Raw genomic sequence first — 10,602 nt, forward strand, 5'->3', positions numbered from 1 at the left:
AAATTCCAAAACTACTATGATAATTATCACTTTATAGGATGATAATTTTCCTCTCATTTGTGTATAGAAAAGGAAAGGGTGCTGGTATGCCTATACAAACAAAAACCATTGCAGTGCTTCAACTGTTTCAGATACAGTCATCCTTCTCGAGTCTGTAAAAATGACAAGTTGTATGACAACTGTTCTGCACCAGCACATGGCAAGTGCACATTAGGCACTCAGTGCATTACTTGTAAGTCCAGTGATAGAAAATGCCCATGTTTTCAAATGGAAACAGCTACTCTTCTAAAATCAGATGCAGAGCATATAAGTGTTGGTTAAAAGAATTACACTAAGGCCTTGAAATCAAATATCAGCAAGCAAGATAAACAAAAAATGCCAGGTAGGCCAGTGAATGCAAACATAAGTTTAGATGTACATGCTCATCCTCCAATTCAGGAATCAGTGCCTCCAATTTTGGATATTATATTCCCCTTCCTTCTGCACCTTCTTCTAAGATGAGCAGCCCTCAGCTGTCATCTCGGGTGCTGTCTCTGCCCAATTTAGGAGAGGAACTGCATGGAGCATGTTAATGCTGTCATAACGGGAAGGGAAAATACTAATACACCTTCCCACTTTCCAATAGGACAAGAGGAAGACCACCTTCCTTTTTCCCTCCAGTTACAAGACCTGCTGAAATACCTAGCATTAGGTATGAAATATTGCCTATAAACAAAGTTGATGGATAAAAATTGCCTAATGAGATAATTCACTAAAAAACCACTGTGATATACACCACAATCCTCACCAATCAGATAAGCTACATAATGTTATAAAGAGTGTAAAACCAAAAATATCTCGACTATCATTAAAAAAATCATCAGGAAGTAAAATGAAAAATTCAGAATTGAGGGCTTCTTTCAGAGTCCTCTAGAAAATAACCAGCATTGTCTCCTCCATCTTGCACAGAACTGTCAAGGTCTGAGGGCTAAGTATGAAGAGCTTAAGATACACATTCATGAATTCTCTCCAGTTTATATTTGTTTACAGGAAGCTATGTTGGATATTAATACTCCTTGTCCAAGAGAATACACTGCATACCGAACTGCTTATAATCCTCAAGTAGGAAGTCATGGTGGTAGTTTGGCTTATATTCGCCATGACATTCCTCAGATATCTTTAAGTCTGCAAACTCCCCTTCAACAGTGCAGTGGAAGTAGAATTAATTAGAAAATATACTGTTTGTTCTCTCTACTTACCTCCCAATGATGATGTCTGCTATAATGATGTAGTAGGGGTGATTAATCAACTTCCTCAACCATTTCTTCTTGTAGGAGACATGTAGACATCCATTGTGGGGTGATGTTTTAGCTAATAGAAAAAGAAATCCCCAGCATCACTTCTTGAAAACGAAGATATAGGGATTCTTAATACAGGTGAGCCTACTCACTTTCATATACAAACAGGCACTTTGTCACGTATTGACCTGTCCATAGCTAGGTCTAACTGCCTTATTGACTTTCACTGGAGAACATTGATGACTGGCATACTAGTGACTGTGCAATAGTAGTCCACCAAAGCATAGATCTCCTCACTGGTGCTTGGATACCCTCCTTCCCACATCAATTTTGAACTTGAATAAAGGAATTAACAAAGATAGGAGTGTTGGCACGCACCTGTGTCAGCATTGCCAACCGTTTGTTATGGTAGCTCAAGTGACAAGATTTTACTTGCAGCATTGGTAATGCTGGCTGTTAAAATTTCCCACTAGTGGGATTGGTAATTGAGAGCTGTTCGGGCTAGTGGGCTTAAGGGCGAATTCAGGTGTTTAGGTAAGTATTACAATATTAGTTTTATTATGAAAACTTCATTTTCATATATACTTAGCAAGCAATTACAGAATCAGAGCCCTCCCTCATCCCCTGTAATGGACATAAGGTCACAAACAGAATGACGCTACCACCTTCGTCATTCTAACGTTACCTGTTAAGTGGGCAGGGTCTATCACCTACTGTACACTATCAAAGTGCTACCACAATTTTTAAATAAAAGGCTGCTGCACGAGGTTAAAACTATGGCTATGTAATTACTTGGTAAGTATATAAGGAACTTAATTTTATTATGAAAATATGTTATTAAACATTTGCACTTCAACTTATCCTCAAACTCATATTATGACATTTTTGGCAAGATTATCCAGGCAAGCTTGCCTTCCATCTGAATAGTGATTCAGGCAGCAGTATGGTTACTGATGTGAAACAAACCATGTTTTTACGATGAAAAAGTTTTTCTTGCAAACGCGTATATCATCTTTTCCCATGAGAGACTGAGTTGAGTGCACGGATGTCTCAGACAGAGCTAATGTGTGAGGAGGATGGCTTTTCTCTTTGGAATCCATGCTTGTGAACCTGAAGATATTGGCTTAAAAAAATGAAGCATTGATATGGTTGACAGGTTTATGTGCCAAATCTGTATTATGTTATAAATCATGACATGTCTATTTTGTTTTCTATGAACTTCGTTATAAAGTAAGTGAAGCTATTGATTGATATGGTAGCATTTGGTGCCTATTTTATGTGATCATTTTTACAGGGGTTTGCTATTAAATGTGCTTGTGATTTTCTCTTCAGCCAGGAGTACCAATGGAAATTGCACTAAATAAGGAATCCAAAAGAAAGACTCCAATTGCTGTTTCATTTCGTGATGGTGAACGTACCTTTGGTGAAGATGCTTTGACAAGTGGTATACTATGTATCCTCCTGGTAGTTTCATATACCTTTTAGATCTTTTTAGGCAAAAAGATTGATAATCCCATTGTTGAACTTTATAAGAAGAGGTTTCCATATTTTAACATTGAAGCTGATCCGGACAGAAGAACTGTAGTCTTCAGATATGATGAGTAAGTGGTTCCGTCTGTTTATGAGAATGGTTTGTTAACAATATATGAGATATTGTTGCGTTTAATAAATAATTGTAAATATTAAGTATCCAATTTGTAGCTGTACCAAATTTTCCAAGTCCTTGATTATGTAAAATAAGGTTTAATGTAAAATGCTTAAATTAATTGCTTTGAGGTTTACAGTAGCAAGGTGGGACTTTGAGTCCTTGTTTTTATGAGAACCAGGTAACCTTATGAAAGTCATGTTATCTGACAGAAAGCTACCATAGGTCTTAAAAAATTCTCAGGTCATACTTTTATGCAATCTAGCATTTATTATTTGAGATGAATCTTAGCATCTGTTAAGGTTAGCTTACATCATTGCACCATTAGATGCTGTTGGCATTCAAAATAAAATAATGTTTGGGAGACCCAGATGGGTTTTCAGTACTCACCTGTTTTCTACCAGATGGCAGTGGAATTTTAAAAATCTTTTCAGAATTCTTCCTGCCATGTCCTTAAGTGTACAGTGTGAATTGGATGTACAAGTATCATCCGACTTACAACCTGCTCGACATAACGACCATTTGTACTTACAACCGTACTTCTGGCAGTGGGGCTGGGCGGGCTGATGCATAAGAGAACACGCCGTATGACAATTGACCACTGAGTTACTTGGCAACGTGCCATTGTGGCGGAATTCGAAACCACAAAAACAACACACAACACTCACCTGATCCTCGGTTGCTGGGAGATGGATTAAGGGTCCACGGTCGCCAACACAGCGCACAAAACCACACAACAAAACTGAAAGCAGACTCTCAACAGAAAAGGAAGAGACACATGCACCAACAACTACGGCATGTGACAGAAAAACACACGACTCACGAAACATACAATAACGGTATCCAAAAACTCAGATGAAGTGAACTGACCACTTTCACGGTTGAACCTCAACTCAGTACTGAACCACCGACAGACAGACAGACAGCGCCGTAAACAAACTCCAACTAACGACCCTTATCCCTCCTCCAACAACCGAAACACTCACTAACGACAATTACACTCTCTCTCTCTCTCTCTCTCTCTCTCTCTCTCTCTCTCTCTCTCTCTCTCTCTCTCACACAAAACGTTGGGAAATGCTAAATAAAAATTCATTCATCCCTCTATAATTCGCCCCTTTTAGCATTTCCCAACCAACACTTTTCACACTGCATTCAAATTGCTTCTTACGCAACACCCACGGATGCTCACTAGCAGGTCCTTTAGAACGCGTTGGCGGGCACGCAGTCATTCTCTCAGACTCGCTCTCTCTTCCAGCAACATTCAGATTTACATTTTTCTCCTCCATTCTCTCTCAGATTCACACTATCTTCTTCACTATTACCACTCTCAATTTCATCCACAATCTCATCTATACCCTCTAACTCGTTCCCAAATACCTCCCCAATTCTTCAACTAACCCATCCCATTCGCTCATTGACCTTGCCAATTCTTTGCAACGATTCATTCATGCTTTCAATCACTCGTATATTACTGTTCGCTCTCTTACTCTTATATTTTCGCTCACCTCCAACCGTTCACTCACCCCCACACATTCAGTCAACTCAGTTATATCAAACCCGCATATGCTATACGTTCTATTCATACCATCCCATTCATCCGTATTACACGCTTTATGACTCATTTTCACTTTGGCACTCACACTCCTATCACACAACTTACGATCATTCCGTTCACTCACGTTCTTCCCTTTCTTACGTTTCCTACCATACTCTATCAAAACAAATTGCTGATCCTCCATACACAAGCTCTCATGCATACTTGGTTCACCCACATTCGATTTCAATCATTTATACACCCCATTCTCTCTCACATATTTCGGTACATCCTTCCATCTACGCAATTGGTTATGGTGCGCTCATAAATATCTCACGCTACCATCTACACATACTTCCCCTACAACATAACTAAGCCCACTGGGACCAACTTCCAACACTTCATACGGACCCTCGAATTTTCACGCACTTTATTTACATTCAACCGCCCTTTCTCGATTACTTCTTTCAACACTTTCTCGCCCACCTTGTAACTTTCAAACCTCTCATGTGCCTTCTTCCATACCTCCCTATCATTCTCAGATAGACCCAATCTCAGTCTCACTATCTTTTCAAAACTTAACACATATTTACACGGAGACATACCAATACCCTTATGCACTGTGGCGTTGTATACCCACAACGCTCGCCCAACATTTACATCCCAATCATTATCACATTCACTCATCATACGTAATATCTCCGTCAACGTTCTCACCGTTCGTTCCGCCAATCCATTCGCACTGGGCATATACGGCGAGAGTACACATGCTCTATGCCCCAATCACGCAACATTTGCTCAAACTCCCATCCAACAAATTCAGGCCCATTGTCACTCAACATTCGTGTTGGCTTGCACACACACATTGGCAATATCACTTGACCCACCATTCTCGCTACAGTCTCACTCTTTTTGTTCCGAATCGCTATTGCATATGCAAACTTACTCAAATGATCTACCATTACAACCATTCCCACATGTCCTCTAGCAGTCACAGGCAACGACACACAATCAATCACAACCATCTCAAATAACTCTTTCATCTGCAGTCATAACACAGGTGGATTCGCATGCACACTTTGATACTTACCCTTCTGACAGTCCGCACACGTAATCGCTACATCCGCACAAATTTTATTCAATCCAGGCACATACAATCTCTTTCTCTCATACATTCCCATAATTTATTTTTCCCCAGATGCCCAAACCTATCATGCACTAATAAACACATACCCACGGCTGCATCTTCCGAAAACACTGGTACATACACTTCCCCATCCCACATTCCTTCCTGATGCAAAAATAAACTATACCTTTACATACAACAAATCTCTTAGCACTTTGGCTTATAGACTTCTAACTCAGACGGCCAACTTCCTCCTCTTACACCCTCTAACACACACTCTCTTAACATACTTATTCTCATGCACTGATTTTGCATCTGCTTAATTTCCTCTTCACTCAACAAATCATTTACACTCCTTGCAATGTCTACCATACCTACAAAACTAGTTTTAGACACATCCTCCTTTAACCTTCGTTATTTCCTGCCACCCTTTCGTAAAATTCCCCTCCCGACATCCACACTTATATCATGCATTCTCATAAAATCAATCCCTAATAAAAAACATGTTGGCATATCATTCTCATCCATGACTACAAAATTATGTATTATTTCAAATCCCCCTAACTGAATTTTTAATTGTACCTCCTCCCATACTAACACACTCCCTTGTCCCAAACCATGTATCCTTACACTCGTTGATTTTCTTTTTACATCCCAGTCGCACCTTTCCAATTCACTCACTACTGTACTACTCACTAACGACACTTGTGCTCCCGTATCTACCAAACTACAATATTCACTCTGATTCACCACTACACTCGTTACTAATTTACCTTTCGCTTCATGCATACATGCTCTCACGGCTATATTCACCTGCTTAGCTTCCTCACAACCATCCTCATCGCATTCATCTTCAACGATATCCTCAACCCTACCCCTTATTCCCTCATTTTCCTCACAATCACCTTTCTTAACCAGCCAGCTACAATTATCCTTTCCACATTGAACATTTAAAATTACATTCGTACCATTTTCATTCACCCTTCCTTTATACTCCACCGGCCTATTCCATCCAAAGAACAATCGTACTGTAATTTTAAATATTTCAGCCACTACCAACAACACTTTCACTAACTTTTCCTCCTCATCTAATTCCCTTCCTTCCTCGCGCACTCCTCCTACCGGCATTTCATTCATCACCTTTTCACGTAACTCATTCATGCTTGCAGGTACTCCGTCAATCAACCCATTTGTTTCCAAATTACTCAACCCCCCAAACAGACATTCCCACACTTGATTCTCCCCTACATACTGTTGTTTTACCACAAATCCTACAGGTACTTGGTCCGGGTCCCAGTCGCTCCTAACCCTATCATCTCGTTCAGTCCACATACGCGACATAGCATCTGCAACAACATTCTGTCTACCTTGTACATACTCTACCTTAAAACTAAACTCATTCAAATCCTCTATTGTTCTCTTAATTCTAGCATTCACACTCTCCTTTTTTAACCATATGTACTAGCGGTCGATGGTCTGTCCGTATTACAAAATCTACCCCATACAAAAATACTTTCAAAGCTTTCACACAAAACCTTATAGCAGCCAATTCCTTTTCAATCACCGAATATTTCAACTCTGCCCTTCCAAACGCCTTGCTCACATACGCATAATTACTCTCAATTGTTCTTCCCATTCGCCTTCTGCATTTGTACCAGGCATCCTCCCATACTATATTTACTTGCATCTGTATACAGTTCTAGTTTACTCGCATTCTCACTATAGTCCGGGAAAGCCAGCGTCACGTCTCTTGCAGCCTCCTCTTTCAATCTCTCCCGAACATTCGATCATTCGCTCATCCCATTTCAATCTTGCACAATTTCTCTTCCCGTCCATTCAGTCAGTGGTTTCCCGATCCCCGAACAATCTCTTATAAACTTCCTTCCAAACTCAATTAAACCTAGAAATCCTTTCAACTCATGCACGGTCCGGGATGTGGAAATTCCCTTACCTTGTTCACGAACTTATCACTCTTCCTTACACCTCTTCCACTCACCATATGCCCTAGAATTCCACCTCCCCAGCCAACCAAGCACACTTTCCAAGTTTTACTTTTATTCCTACTTCTTCCAACCTTTCTAACACTCGTTCAAGCAGTTCCATATTCTCTTCTACAGTCTCACTGGCAATCAAAATGTCATCTATAAAAACAGTTACCTTCTTGCGATCAAACCCAGCCAGAACCACATTCATTGCCCTTTGGAAGGCAGCAATATTGCATTAGCCAGTCGAAACTTAATCTTGAACTGGTAGTGGCAGGAACCACTAGAAAAGGCCGTAATATGCCTGCTCCCCTCCTCCAGAGGCATCTGGTAATAGCCCCTTACCAGATCTAATTTTGTAAACACTTTCATTCCATTCATCTTGTACACACAATCAGACACCACATTCATCGGAATCGCTCTTTCACAGTTACTTCATTCACCTTCCGATAATCCACGACATTCGCAAACTTCCATCTGGCTTACGTATCGGTACAATGGGGCTATTCCAGGCGCTCGATACTCCTTTCAATCACTCCCACCCTCTCAAGCTCCTCACACTGCTCCTCTATCTCACGATTGATAGACGGAGAAAAATGTCGGGATGCTGATATATGGGGTGTCGTCTTCCAGAACTATTTTAAATTCTGGAAGCTTGATCCCCAAAATCCTCGTCTCCACGACTCAACGTGCCCTGCCTATCCCACAACATTCTCTTCAATCGTTCTCTTTTGTTATCACTTACATTTTCATCTACCTTTACTCTTTCTTTCAACTCCTCATACATCCAATCATTAACTCCTTTCAAATCACCTGTCATCACCTGCCGTACCTTCACGTCACTCTCATCATCCACATTCACCAATGCACGTAATATTCCCATAATCTCCCTCACATAGAGAGGATTTCGCTTCTTCCTGACACTCGGCAATGACGTGATATATGCCCCTCGGATCTCCCATGTTCAAAATCCCATCATATACACACACATTTGCCCTGACTAATTTATTTACGTCTATTCCCTCAACTACATACTCACAACTATCATTGTTGGCTATCCCGAGGCTATCCGGCCATGCCACTTTCACACTCACAACTTCTCCAATCTCATGTGGCACTTTTACCCTCTCTGTCGCAATTACAGGCACACACTTCCACAAATTTTGCTCAACCCTACCATCCTTCCCCAAATACAAATCCCCAAGCACATCCCCTTTCATACGTAATTCAATTACATTCATACTAAGACGGACCACCATCCCGCATTTTTTCAAAAACTCACATCCCAATAAAATATCATATTTATCATTCGTACTCTCAATCACACAAAAATCACTTTCTTCCATCATTACACCCCCAATTTCTAACCGTTCACACACTCTTCCAACCACTGCTATCCCTAAATTTCCAATCCGTCTTACTTCCCCCTGACAATTCCTAATTTCACACGTATTCCTCAATTTCTCACATCCATTCTTAAATATGACATTCATACTACACCCGGTATCTACTAACGCAATCAATCTTACTCCCTTACAACACACTTGCACGCTCATGCACTCATCAGTCTTTCCAGCAAAGCCTCTCTCATGCAACAACCCCTTACGTACATGCATCACACGCACCGCTTGCATCCTAGAGGATTCACCCATTTGAACCCCTTCACACTCAGTTTCCGAATTCGCTGTCACAGTCACCCTATTTCGTCTACATACACTTGATACATGCCCTTCCATTCCACATTCGACACACTCGCTCTCAGTTCTGAACACATTCTCGCATAATGCCCATTCTTACCACAGTTGCCACATATTACATTCACTGGGTACCCTACAACCATTAGCAACATGACCCACCTGTCCGCACCTGTAGCATTTAACCCCCCTATCTTTCGTACACTCATTTACCAAATGTCCCGATTGCCCACACCCTTCCTTTCCACATCTAAAACACTTCGCTCGACTTCCACTCACCAGCCTTCCCCTTTGTACACTACTATCCATAACCCGTCCAACCCGTTGTTCCCTTACAAACCCACCATTCATCCTCACTGGCACCTCCACATTACTTGCTCTTACACTCCTATCTATTACACTATCTGCCATTCTCATTGGGCCCCTCAACACTGCATCCCTAAAGCTTCCAAACTCTGGCACTCTCTCATCTACCCCAGCCCTTACACTCACACTTCTGCTCTCTTTTATAACCCTGTCAAGCTCATAATCTTCTACAATTTCCAAAATTTCTCCCCAAGTCAACCTTTCACTCGTCCATCTTTTTCTTCTCCTTCGCTTCAAGTTCACAAATTCTCTCACTCCATCTGGCACTGTCTCTAACAACTTTCAGTACTAACTCCTTACATTCATCTATCCCATCATCCCCAAACTTCTTCCTCGCCAATGTCTCAGCCTACAAGCATACAGTGACAAGGTTTCCCCAGCTCTCATTCTTGCCTCATCAAATCCATTCTTCCTCTTATACTTAACACTAAACTTTCATACGCCTCGCTTGCTCAACTAGTCTAGCTTTCACCTTGTCATACTCAACATCTCCCCACACTCATAATAACCCTATACATATCAAGCAAAAACCCAGTCAAATATTCTCCTAATTCTCGTGCCCACACTCTCTTACTCTCCAGTACTTATCCTGACAAAACCTTTCTTACTCCCTTTAGAAATCATGCACATCCCTACTTCCATACTCATTATACCTTTCACACCGGTACCTCCCTCACATACATAGCCTTTCTCACTTCTTTCTCACTTTCACTCACTGTTCGCTACTTTCACTCTGTCCTTTCATACCCTCTTCTGAATACAAAGAGTCCACTTCAGGACACATTCATCTTACTCATTACACTCTTCTTCCCCTTCTTTTTATCCACTTTTATCCAGTTACCTCCCATCCACCTCACTATCACTACTATCTTTACCTCTCCCTTCTTTCCTGCCTTTCCCAGTTCCTTACCCTTCTTACCAGTTTCCTTTCCTTTTCCCTTCTTCCTTTTTTCTTCCCCTGACTTATCCTTACTTTCC

General features: G+C 41.0%; 1 long non-coding RNA gene across 1 annotated transcript in view; it reads left to right on the plus strand.

The window, feature by feature from the left end:
• The window catches only part of LOC136848009 (uncharacterized), a 53,079-nt gene extending 47,316 nt beyond the window's left edge, over positions 1 to 5,763 (plus strand). Inside the window, exon 3 of the long non-coding RNA XR_010855900.1 lies at positions 2,610 to 5,763. This is a non-coding gene — a long non-coding RNA (uncharacterized lncRNA). The remainder of the gene's footprint in view (positions 1 to 2,609) is intronic.
• Positions 5,764 to 10,602: the final 4,839 nt, after the last annotated feature.

The sequence above is a fragment of the Macrobrachium rosenbergii genome, chromosome 18, assembly GCF_040412425.1.
Source record: "Macrobrachium rosenbergii isolate ZJJX-2024 chromosome 18, ASM4041242v1, whole genome shotgun sequence".
Classification (NCBI taxonomy): Eukaryota; Metazoa; Arthropoda; class Malacostraca; order Decapoda; family Palaemonidae; genus Macrobrachium; species Macrobrachium rosenbergii.